Source organism: Chrysochloris asiatica, unplaced genomic scaffold, assembly GCF_000296735.1.
Source record: "Chrysochloris asiatica unplaced genomic scaffold, ChrAsi1.0 scaffold00061, whole genome shotgun sequence".
NCBI lineage: Eukaryota > Metazoa > Chordata > Mammalia > Afrosoricida > Chrysochloridae > Chrysochloris > Chrysochloris asiatica.
Window position 1 is genome coordinate 10,047,889 of NW_006408579.1, and position 11,826 is coordinate 10,059,714.

Here is an 11,826-nt window from a genome sequence, read left to right on the forward strand (position 1 = left end):
GTACAACCAGAGTGCTCCTTAGAAGCCAGAATTACAAGATTTCGTCTCTTCTATTTTGGACATATTATCAGGATGGACCAGTCCCTGGAGAAGGACATTATACTTGGTAAAGTGGAAGGTCAGTGAAAAAGAGGAAGACTCTCAACCAGATGGATTGGCAGTGGCAGCAACAATGGGCTTAACATAACAACAATTGTGAGGATTGTTTCATTCTGTTGTCCCTATGAGTTGGAGCTAACTCGATGGCACCTAACAATGAGTCATTGCCCTCATGGCACTTACATTCCATAATAACCAGTAAACTTCAAAGTCTTATCTTTAGAGATTGTTGCCAAACATTTTTCCCTTTTCAATGTCTGGTTTATTCTAGCTGGTGGAAATGTTCTTTTTTTTTTTTCTTTTTCCATTCAATGCATCTTTATTGTGCATCTTAAATGTGTTAGCATTTGCTATGGATGCATCCATGGAAATGACAGTCCCTTCCCTCAAATTACTTAATCTAGCATATGAATAATCAACTAGTAATGCTAATGGAAAGCTAGAAAGAGGTTTGCAACCTTTAGGATTACAAATCAGGAATTCTTGTCTTCTTAGAGATGATATCTATACTGGGTCTTTAACAGGGTTTCAAATTAGTGCTTCCTGGCTCAGCCATCATCAATGAAATAAAACTGGAATGACCCAAATATGTAAAATGTAGATACACCAAAATTGGAGAAATTATGTGTTGATGCCCTGCTGGGATCTTAATCTCTCTTTTAGGAATCAGGGACAATTTACACATTGCATAACAATCAAATCTCTTGACCTACAGAGTCAGAAACAATGTCACTCTGCTCAAAGATGGCAGCAGACCTTGCTACTTTGAATGTGAGTCTTTCTCCTCAGTTTTAGCAATAATCCAATACCTTGTATCATGTTCCTGAAAGGGCTCATTACATTTATGTGCCATTACCTTTCCAGGACTTCAAATTAAGACTTGTTTAAATTTTACTGCATAGGCCATGACTGAGCAGGTTTGAGCCATTTTGAAGCCCTGGTATTTAAGAGCAAATACAGTTAGTGTGGGAAGGAAGTCAGGTGGGCATTCTGGCAAAAAATATCCATGTCAGCAGTGAGTGTGGACATTTGAGTAGTTCTAAGTGAGAACAATGTAATTGAGATGTGAAACTGCTCAATCATAAGACATTCAAATAACATCCTCTTCAAAATTTAAAAGTATACACCTTCCTATTCTCCCCCAAAATACTTAGAAATCTCATTTTTAAATTCCTTATTATCAGCATTTGATGTCTATTTGTTATGCTAAGGAAATGTTGTTCTATCCGACTAGATTGTTGTTATTAAGTACTGTGGAGTCTATTCTAACTCATAGTGACCCTGTACAGGGTTTCCACGGAAAGCTTTTGATTGTGTGGATCATGGCAAGCTATGGACAACATTGTGAGGTATGAGTGAGTATTCCTGAACACTTAATTGTGCTCATGAGAAATCTGTACCTGGACCAGGATGCAGTTGTTTGAACAGAACATGGGCACACTGAATAGTTTAAAGTTAAGAAAGGTGTGCAACAGGGTTGTATTCTTTCACCATACTTATTCAACCTGATGAAGAACAAAGAACACAGCCTTCAGTATGGATTACATGTCAATATAAAGAAAACAAAAATCCTCATGACTGGACCAATAAACAACATTCTTATCAACAGAGAAAAGATTGAAGTTGTCAAGGACTTCTTTCTTCTTGGATCAACTATCAACACTCTTGGAAGTAACAGTCAAGAAATCAAATTATATATTTCGTTAGGCAAATCTGCTGCTCAAGACCTTTTTAAAGTGTTAAACAGGAAAGATGTCAGCTTGAAGACTAAGGTGTGCCTGATCCAAGCCATGGTATTTTCAATAACCTAATATGCATGTGAAAGCTGGACAGTAAATAAGGTAGCTCGTAGAAGGATTGATATTTTTGAGTTATGGTGTTGAAGGAGAATATTGAAAGTGCCATGGACTGCCAAAAGAACCAACAGATATGTCTTGGAAGAAGTGCAACTAGAGTGCTCTTTGGAGGCCAGAATGGCCCAACTTCGTCTCTCATACTTCAGACATATTGTCAGGAGAGACCAGTCACTAGAGAAGGATATCATGTTTGGTAAGGTGGAGGGTCAGAGAAAAAGAGGAAGACTCTCAGCGAGATGGATTGGCAAAGTGGCAGCATCAATGGGCTCAAGCATGGCAACGAAGATGAGGTTGGCCCAGGATCATGCAGTGTTTTGTTCTGCTGTGCATAAGGTCACTATGAGTCAGTATGGACTCGATGGCACCTAACAAGAACATCTGATTAGATAGGAGTCCTGGTGTGGCACTGTGCGTTAATGTGCCAGACTGCAAAGCTGTTTGAACTGCAAGGTTAGTGGTTCAAGCTCACCAGCTGCCCCTTGGAAGCCCTATACAGGGTTGCTATGGGTTGGAACTGACTCTACAGCACTTCACAACAACAACATCTGACTTTATAGAACTTACTGATGAAGATCAAAGAGCATAGCCTTTGGTATGGACTACATCTCAATGTAAAGAAAACAACAATCTTCACCGCAACAACAATGGAGAAAAGATTGAAGTTGTCAAGGACTTCATTCTTCTTGGATCAACCATCAATACTCATGGAAGCGGCAGCCAAGGAATCAAATGACATATTGCATTAGGCAAATCTGCTGTTGTTGTTGTTAAGTACCATCGAGTCAGTTCTGACCCATAGTGACCCTGTATAAGGTTTTCTAGGAGAAGCTAGTGAGCTTGAACCACTGACTTAGCAGTTCAAATGACTTTGCATTCTGATGCATTAGCCCATAGTGCCACACCAGGACTCCAAATCTACTGTACAAGACCTTTTTAAAGTGTTGAACAGCAAAGATACCAGCTTGAGGACTAAGATATGCCTGACCCAAGCCATGGTAACCTCATCTGCATGTGAAAGATGGACAGTAAATAAGGAAGACTGTAGAAGAATTGACACATTTGAGTTATGGTGTTGGAGGAGAATATTGAAAATGCCATGGGTTGCCAGAAGAACCAACAGATCTGTGTTGGAAGAAGTGCAGCCAGAGTGCTCCTTGGAGGCCAGGATGACCAAACTTCGTCTCTCATACTTCAGACGTATTTTCAGGAGGGATCAATCACTGGAGAAAGATATTATGTTTGGTAAGTTGGAGGGTCAGAGAAAAAGAGGAAGACCCCCAGTGAGATGAATTGGCAAAGTGGCAGCATGAATGGGCTCAAGCATAGCAACAATTATGAGGTTGGCCCAGGACCGGGCAGTGTTTCATGCTGTTGTGCATAGTATCGCTGTGAGTAGGTACCAACTGTATGGCACCTAACAAAAACAACAGCCATCTGACTAGAAGATTAAATGAGGAGTCAATGAAAAATTCTCAAGTGGTTAAGTTGGGAAAAAAACATTACCTTATTGTCAGATATTGGTAAGACCAGGCAGGTTCTTCATTATAGAACAGTCTTTGACATTTATCTTGATACACACTTCTAAGTGATAGGCTGACAATTCTAAGTGACTGGTCTATAGTTCCTTGACTAGTAATAGAATAATGATTAGGACAGATATAAGATTTCTGGTTGCAAGTAAGTAGATTTAGCTTTTGGTAGTAGGTTTTTGTAGTGGTTGGGTTTAAGACTCCATTTGGTCAATTCCCTGTAAGCAACTAAATTGTTATGCTCTTTACAAGACAGGATAGTGAGACTTTGGATGCCTGGTATGGCACTGTAGGATCAATACTTGACTGCTAATCACAGGTTGGTAGTTAAAATCCACCACCTGCTCCTAAGAAACCCTATACAGGGCCACTATTAGTCAGAACCAACTTGATGGCACTAACAATAATATCAAGTGAGACTTTGTCTCTCATACTTCAGAAATATTGTCAGCAGTCCCATTACCAAGACATCATGCTTGGTAAAGGGAAAAGTCAGCAAAAAAGAGGAAGACCCAGAGGAAATGGACTGGCAAAGTGGCAGCAGCAATGGGCTCAAGCATAACAATGACTGTGAAGATGGTTCAGGACTAGGCAGTATTTCAGTCAGTTACTGTGTTGTTGTTAAGTGCTGTTGAGTCAGTTCCAACTCATAGAGATCCTATATAGAGTTTCTGAGGAGCAGCTGGCGGATTTGAACTGGCAACCTTATGGTTCACAGTCCTACAGAGCCACATAGAACCAACTTGATGGCATCTAACAACAACAAAAACAATCTGTTTATTGATCAGGCATATTTCATTTCCAATGTAACCGATTTGCTCTATTACTTTCAAAGTTCTGACTATTTATTGGGGAAAATTTTTATTTTGTATATTAGCCTTAATCTTTTTGTTGTTGTTATTGTAAACATATCATATATACATTGTAAAGATATCATAATGTTTGCCAATTGTTTATCATATATACTGATATCAATTACATTAATCATGTTGTGTAACCATAACCAATAATTCTTGACAAATTTTAATCACTTTAAACATAAACTCACTTCCTAAATAATCATATTTTTTACATTAAAAAAATCATTTTATGATTCCTCACCTTAGACTAGATGTATCTTTTATGATGCAAAAAGCTAGATTATTGTTATAAAATTCTCAGAAGAGTGACAAAAGTTCTATAGAACCAGTTCCTCTTATATGATGTCTGGGTTTTCTGTTCCACAGTTTATTTCAAAATTAAACATTTTTAATGACAGTATATGGTTCTGTCACCTTTTCATATACAGTTTATGTTATATTGAGATTCTTCAATGTAGTCGTGACAGAAGTCTGAGGGTTTTACCGGCTTTCTCACAAAGAGAGCATTATCTGTCTCTCTTTCGTTTTAATGGGGACATTGGTGGTTCCATTGATTTGTTGACTAATAATAAAACATGCTTTTGTGAAGATGTCATCATTTGATTCCAGCTTGAACTGCTGGACTGAGATAGTTAAAACTGGCATTGAATCTTAGAATAAATTAAATAAATGAAATATTTAATAAAGGATAGCGGTGGTCCAAGCAAGAGAAAGATAATGTTTTCTGCTCCCATAAAAGATTTAAAGCCTTGGAAACCCTATACAGTGTCACTATAAGTTGATACCAACTACATGACACTTAACAACAAAAACAAGCAGTGGTTCTAATACAAGAAAGAGCTTTCCTTCCCTCTCTGTGCAGATGATTGTCAGCCCTTTATTCCAAGCCTAGTTTGTTTGGGTGATTTATCATTAAAATAATCGGTTCTTATTACCCTCTCCACCACCTCGCCTCTATCACCTATTGGCTTGACTTCTCCACATTTTACTGATAAAAAGTGTTTCCATTCAGCCATCTCCTGAAATCATTGCAATAAGCTTTATTTTTCAGTTGAGTTCATTCTTTCCCCAAGGAAATTTGAAACTCTCCTCTGTGGACAGAGTCTACTAACAACTGTGCTCCTGAAGCAAAGGACACTATCACAACAAAAAGTAACACTGATGTAGAACATTTGGTTTGGAGAGACAGAAAGTTACAATGCCTTATAGTCCATGCCAGCATTTGGAAAAAACAAAGCCCTGAGTGAAAATTATCTGATTAAGAGCTAGCACCAAGAGAAGGGGTTTCTACCCACTAAAATTTAGCACAGTGCCAAGTAATAAGTGTATAGAAATAGTTATGTCATTGTAGATCAAAAAGGAACAAGGGTGAAGTAGGATATATAGAAATGGGTCCAAAGAAGATAAGGATATTTCTTCCAGCCCCACTAGTTAGTGGTTCCTGCTCATCTTGAGGAAAAACTAGAACTTTTTATCAGATTCCAACTTTAATTTCTGTTCATGAGTATAGATGTGCCTACTGATGCTATAACAAATAACTATAATTTAGAAGTTTAAAACAATACAAATTTATTGCCTTACAGTACTGAAAGTCAGAGTCTAAAAAGGTTGCCAGAGCTGCCTTCCTTCTGGAAGCTCTTGAATAGAATCCATGTTCTGCTTCTAGAGATTGCCTACATTATTTCACTTGCAGCTGATATCACTCCAATTTCTGTTTCTATCTTTGCATCTTCTCTGATTATGACCCTCCTGGCCATAGGGACCCTTGTGAATCCATTGGGTCTATCTGAATAATGCAGCATTAGCTCAAGATCCTTAATTTAATCACATTCAAAGTTCATTTTATCATATAACATAACATATTCACAGGTTCTTGGAACTAGGATTTAGACATTGATGGAGAGCCATTATTCAGCCTATGACATTATTCAGCCAACAACCAACAAACTCTCATTACTTCTTTTTAAAAATTTGAGGGCTAGGAATATTTAAAAGGTCTTTCTTGTCTCTTCTTAGTTCATTATACCTAACTCAAATTCACTTGTGGTGTCAAGGAGTGAAAACTGGGTAAGCAATATCTTACACAAAATTATTTCAATATAGTTTGTGTTTGTAACTCATGCTTATGATTCATTACACAACATATTATACTTCATTCATATCACTGGTTGTTGTTATTGTTGTTATGTGCCATGGAGTCGGTTCTGACTCATAGTGACCCTGTAAAGGGTTTCTGAGGCTATAAATCTTTATGGGAGCAGAGAGCCTCATCTTTCTTCCACTGAACAGCTGGTAGTTTCGAACTGCTGGCCCTGAGGTTAGCAGCCTGATTTGTAACCACTATGCTACCAGAGCTCTTTATATCACTAGCAGAAGCTTTGAACAAAGGGCAGTGCCATTTTCTAATAAAATGAACACTTTCCTCCATACATATTAAACAGTAGCTGTGAGATAACAAGTTATTAATTTATTTGATAATCCATAAAGAGTTTTTCCATTAAGTCCTAAATAATATCAAAAAATGATTATCAATGTTTAATTCATATTAATATACACTAAGATAATCACTCATTCTTGAATTAGCAAGAAATCACTACTTTTAAAGAATATTAAATTAACATGGCTTCATTTGTGCTTGGTGAATGAACATTGACTCCTAGTGATCACCACATTCTTTTCTAATTACTTTTATCCCTTCTATTAGAAATGTAATTCAAATGTTGGTAAGAATTAATGTATTTAATTATTCTTTCTGCTATTAACTGTTTGAAAATTAGAACAGTGCAAACAAATCTCAAGGTTTTCTGCACCTGTTTTTGATGCCATATACCTTTAGCTTCTTCTTGCTTTTAATAATTAGAATAGACATTTTGGTCATTTTGTGTTTTGGTGTTTTCTCTTTCTCTCCAAAGCTCAACTCATTCTGTGCTATAAGCTTTCTTGGTGCTTTTCCTGTCATTCTTTTATATTCATCTTTCACTATATGTTTCCATATCTTTTATAAAAGTCCTCTATGAACCTAGACTAAGAATGGAATACCTACACAGCCACATTAGTTTCTTTAGATGTCTTTCTTTTTGCCTTTCTCATTGAACTTTTGATGCGCCTAACTTCTAATAAGTTCAAAGCTGCTCTCAGAAACCCTATATAGAGTTGCTATCAATTGGAACCAACTCAATGGCACATAGCAACAATAATAAGAGAAGATCATTTGGAAAATGTAATAGTTTGTGTTCAGTCTTGAATAGTAGTTCAGGGTAAAAAAACAAGAGATTATTTTAAATTACAACTAATTAATCAATGCATTTATATTATATTTCTACACATATATAAGAACAACTTTATCCAAACAGTGTGTATGTCTCTGTCATCATCCAATGACTCAAGTGTAATAATTGAATCACTGACATTCAATGAAATGAATGAAACTGTTGTTATTTTTAAGTGCCTTGGAGTCGGTTCCAACTCATAACAAACTTGTATAGGGTTTTTGAAGAGTGGTTGGTGAGCTTGAACTTCCGACCTTGCAGTTCAAAGCAACTTTGCAGTCTGGTGCTTTAACCAGCAGTACCATACCAGGACTCCAAATTTAAACTAGAGGATAAAAAATAATTTATTTGCTGTTGTTTAATCTATTCCATACATATCTGAAGAGATAAGAGATTTTAATTGATGGTTCATGGATTTCAAGGTAACCTGACTCAGAATCATCTGGGGGTGGGGTGGAAGAGTGGAGGGGAGGGTTGTTAAAAACACACATCCCTGGTTCTCATCCAACTCTACTCTAATCACAATACTGGAGCCTTGGACTCCAAGTTACTTGTAGTCAAGCACCTTAGCTGATTCATAGGCGTTCTAAGTTTAAAGAGGTATAGCATTAGGGTAAGCACTCCACCATAAGGTTGGTTTGAACTGCAAGGTCAGCAGTTCAGACTCATCAGCACATCCTCAGAAATCCTATACAGGGTCACTTTGAGTCAGAGTCGACTTGATGGCACTAACAAAAACGTATCATTATCATGAATGATTTCACAAGATCAATGCATACCAAAATCCTGAATGTTTGATCATTTTTCTAGGAAAAGGATCCATAGCTGTCATTAGAATTTAATGATTTAGTTATTATCAAAAGATAGATAGAACCAAAAGAAATTTCAAGAAGCCAAAGATGGTGGACTAGGCAGACACACAACACAGTCACTCCATAACAAAGATGTGGACCAAATGAAACAGACACAGATGGTAATACTGGACCTTGTGCTTCAGAGGAAAAGTTAGAGAAATGTATTGAATATTTATTAGAAGTCAGGTGTATCAAAAGAAGGAGAATGACTGGTGAATGGTCTGTCAGTCAGATGTAACAGAGTCATCTTGAACTTTTGGAAGGAGGCTTGGAAACAGACAGAGGATAATCTGGTGGCTCAGATTCATGCAGGTAAATGGTGACAGGAATGGTGTAATTCCTTCTTGTTTTCTACACTCCTTTGGTAACCAGAGATGTGGTCATCCCCTATCCTCAACCAGCCCCAGTACAGACCCACCAATGGAGTCACACAGTCATGAGCCAAACCAGTGTGAGTCAGGTACTGCCTATGCTACATCGCCTGGATTTAGGTGGACTCTGCTTCTGACCTACAGAGGTCAAAGAGACTCCACCACTGCATTAGACTAACATGAATCCTCATAATCAGCCATCCTGCACCCAGCTTCCCTCTGGTCCAGACCAGACACTGAAACTAGCTGTGTTCATACAAAGAAAAAAGAGACAGAGGCTCAAACCAATGACCAAGATGCAGAGCCAGGAAACATTTTGGAGGAAAAAAAGGTTATGAACTACATGAGAAAGAATTTAAAAGAATGTAATTTTTCAATGAGTTAACAGAAAGATCAAGGAAAACAAAGAAAAAATATTAGAAGAATTCAGGAAAACACTATAAGAACAGACAAAATAGTTATAATTTTTTAAACAATATGCATCTGCAAATAGAAATTCAGTAGATTAATACTAACATTTCAGAAATGGACAATGCATTAAAAAGGCAAAGGAGCAGATTTGAATCAATGGAATTTGGGATTAGTGAACTTGAAGATAAATCTTGCCATTGTGAGGAATAATGCGTGGATGGTTACAATTTTAGAACAGAAATAGACCAAAGAAAACAAAGAGAAAATTTTTAAAGAGTTTTTGGAAGAAAACTTCCCTAACATCATCAAATATGAAAAGATAAGCATTCAAGAAGCTGAATGAGCCCAGCACAAGATAGATCTCAAAAGAAAATAACCAAGATATCATAATCAAACTTTCTGAAAGCAAACACAAGAAAAGAATCCTGAGAGCAAATAAGGAAAAATAAAAAGTTGCCTGCGAAAAGAAACTAATAAGACTAAACTCTGATTTCTCAGCAAAAAGCATGCAGGCAAGAAGGCAGGATGCCATATACAACATTGAAAGAAAAATATTACCATCTAAGAATCACATAGCCTCCTTTACCCATTCAGACTAGGTCTTGATTCCTGTATCACAGAATACTGTTGTTCCAAACTTGTGTCCATATCACTATTTAGCTGTATCCCATTTAACCCATGCATACCTCCCTAAATCTTTCCCTATCTTCACCATTCATCTACCACACTCCCCCTTCTTATATATTGCCCTCCCCCATCACTCCAGCTATCCTGTGTCTACCTCCTATCCTGTGAATTCCTCTGCCATTTCTCCCACCCCTGGTAGCCATCAATTAATTATTATTTTACTTTAGAAATCTTTAATCTTTTACAATAATCATCCCATGCAACATTTGTCCTTTGTAATTGACTAATTTCACTTGGCACAATGTCCTCAAGGTTCATCCATGTGTTTAATGATGTGTTTTAAAGCTTCAACATTCTTCTCTCTATTTTTTTTTTTTTTCTGACCAATGTGCAACCCCAGGAATCTCCTGCTTTCCAAGCAGTCAGAGCCACTCAGAAGTTGTGAGGCCTGTGGAGGAGTGATGTACAATAACCTCATGAGGACAGGCTATGATCAAAATCTGCAAAGTCAACCCTGGCCAGGCCTGAACTGGCTCTTACTAGGAGAAGGAGTTGAATCGACACAGGGGTTAGAGGGGAAAAAGGATGGAAAAAAAGGAAAGAAAGAAGTCAGGCAATCTGTATGGGTTCTCCAGACACAGCATAGCCATTTTGAACTTTCTCAAATGGCTGTGAAGGCAAGAGGCCAATAGGTGGTAGAACACACCATTTATTGGTGGAGAGAAATCCACTGACTTTCATTTTTTGTTGTATAGATTGTTATTTTTGTTTGGTTGTTTTCCTTCAATTTGCATCACATGAAGGACATAGTAACTGTGGCCATACAGCCAAGCCAAAGCCATACCTCTACAGCCCCAACCAAGAGGCAGACCTAGAAAATGTTTTTGAGTAAGAAGAGGTCCTAGAACTACCTGGAAAATATTCAGGAGAATCATATTGAGGTACATCTAAATGTTTCACAGAAAGCCTGAGGAAAACAAGGAAGAATTCAGAAAAGGGCTACAGGAACATTTTTTTAAAAAAACAACAGACACAGCATTGGAGACAATACAAAACCTACAAACAGAAATCCAGAAAATCAATATTAAGATATTAGAAATGGAAAAAAACACTGAAAGGGCAAAGGAGTTGAATTGAATCAATGGAAGCCAGAATTAGCTAGCTTGAAGACAAATCTCTTAAAACTAGTAAGATAGAAGATCAATCAGAGAAAAATGATGAAAAAAATCTAAAGAAAGCCTAAGATTCATGTGGGACAACATGAAGAGGAATAACCTACAAGTGATCAGAATTCTAGAACAGGAAGAGACAAAAACTACAGAAAAGATACTCGAAGAGCTGCTGGAAGAAAATTTCCCTAATATCATGAAAGATGAGAAGATACACATTCAAGAAGCTGAACTAACCCCTGGAAGGATAGACCCCCAAAAGAAAATCACCAACACATAACATAATCAAACTCTCCAAAATCAAACACAAGGACAGGATCTGAAGGTAGCTCCAGAGAAATGAAATGTTACCTACAAAGGAAAAACTTAAAGATTAGTTTTGACTTCTTAGCAGAAACCATTTAGGTGAGAAGACAACGGGTAGACATATACAAAATGATAAAAGAAAACAAATGTCAACAAAGAATCACATATCCAACAAAACTGCCCTTCAAATATAATAGGGAAATTAGAACATTTCCAGATAAGAAGAAATTAAAGGAATTAGTAAAAGCCAGGCCAACTTTACAAAAAATACTAAAGGGCCTCATTTGAACAGAGAATCAACAACAGCATACAACAACTGTAGATGATATATATACATGGCAGAACTACCCAGAATTCAATCCAGAAATGGAAGTATCCAGAGTAAAAAAACAAGACCAGAGATAGGGAATAAGAGATTTCAATCTATAATGTAGAAAAAATATGGCAAAAAGAGGGGAAAGCAGTTACAGAATAC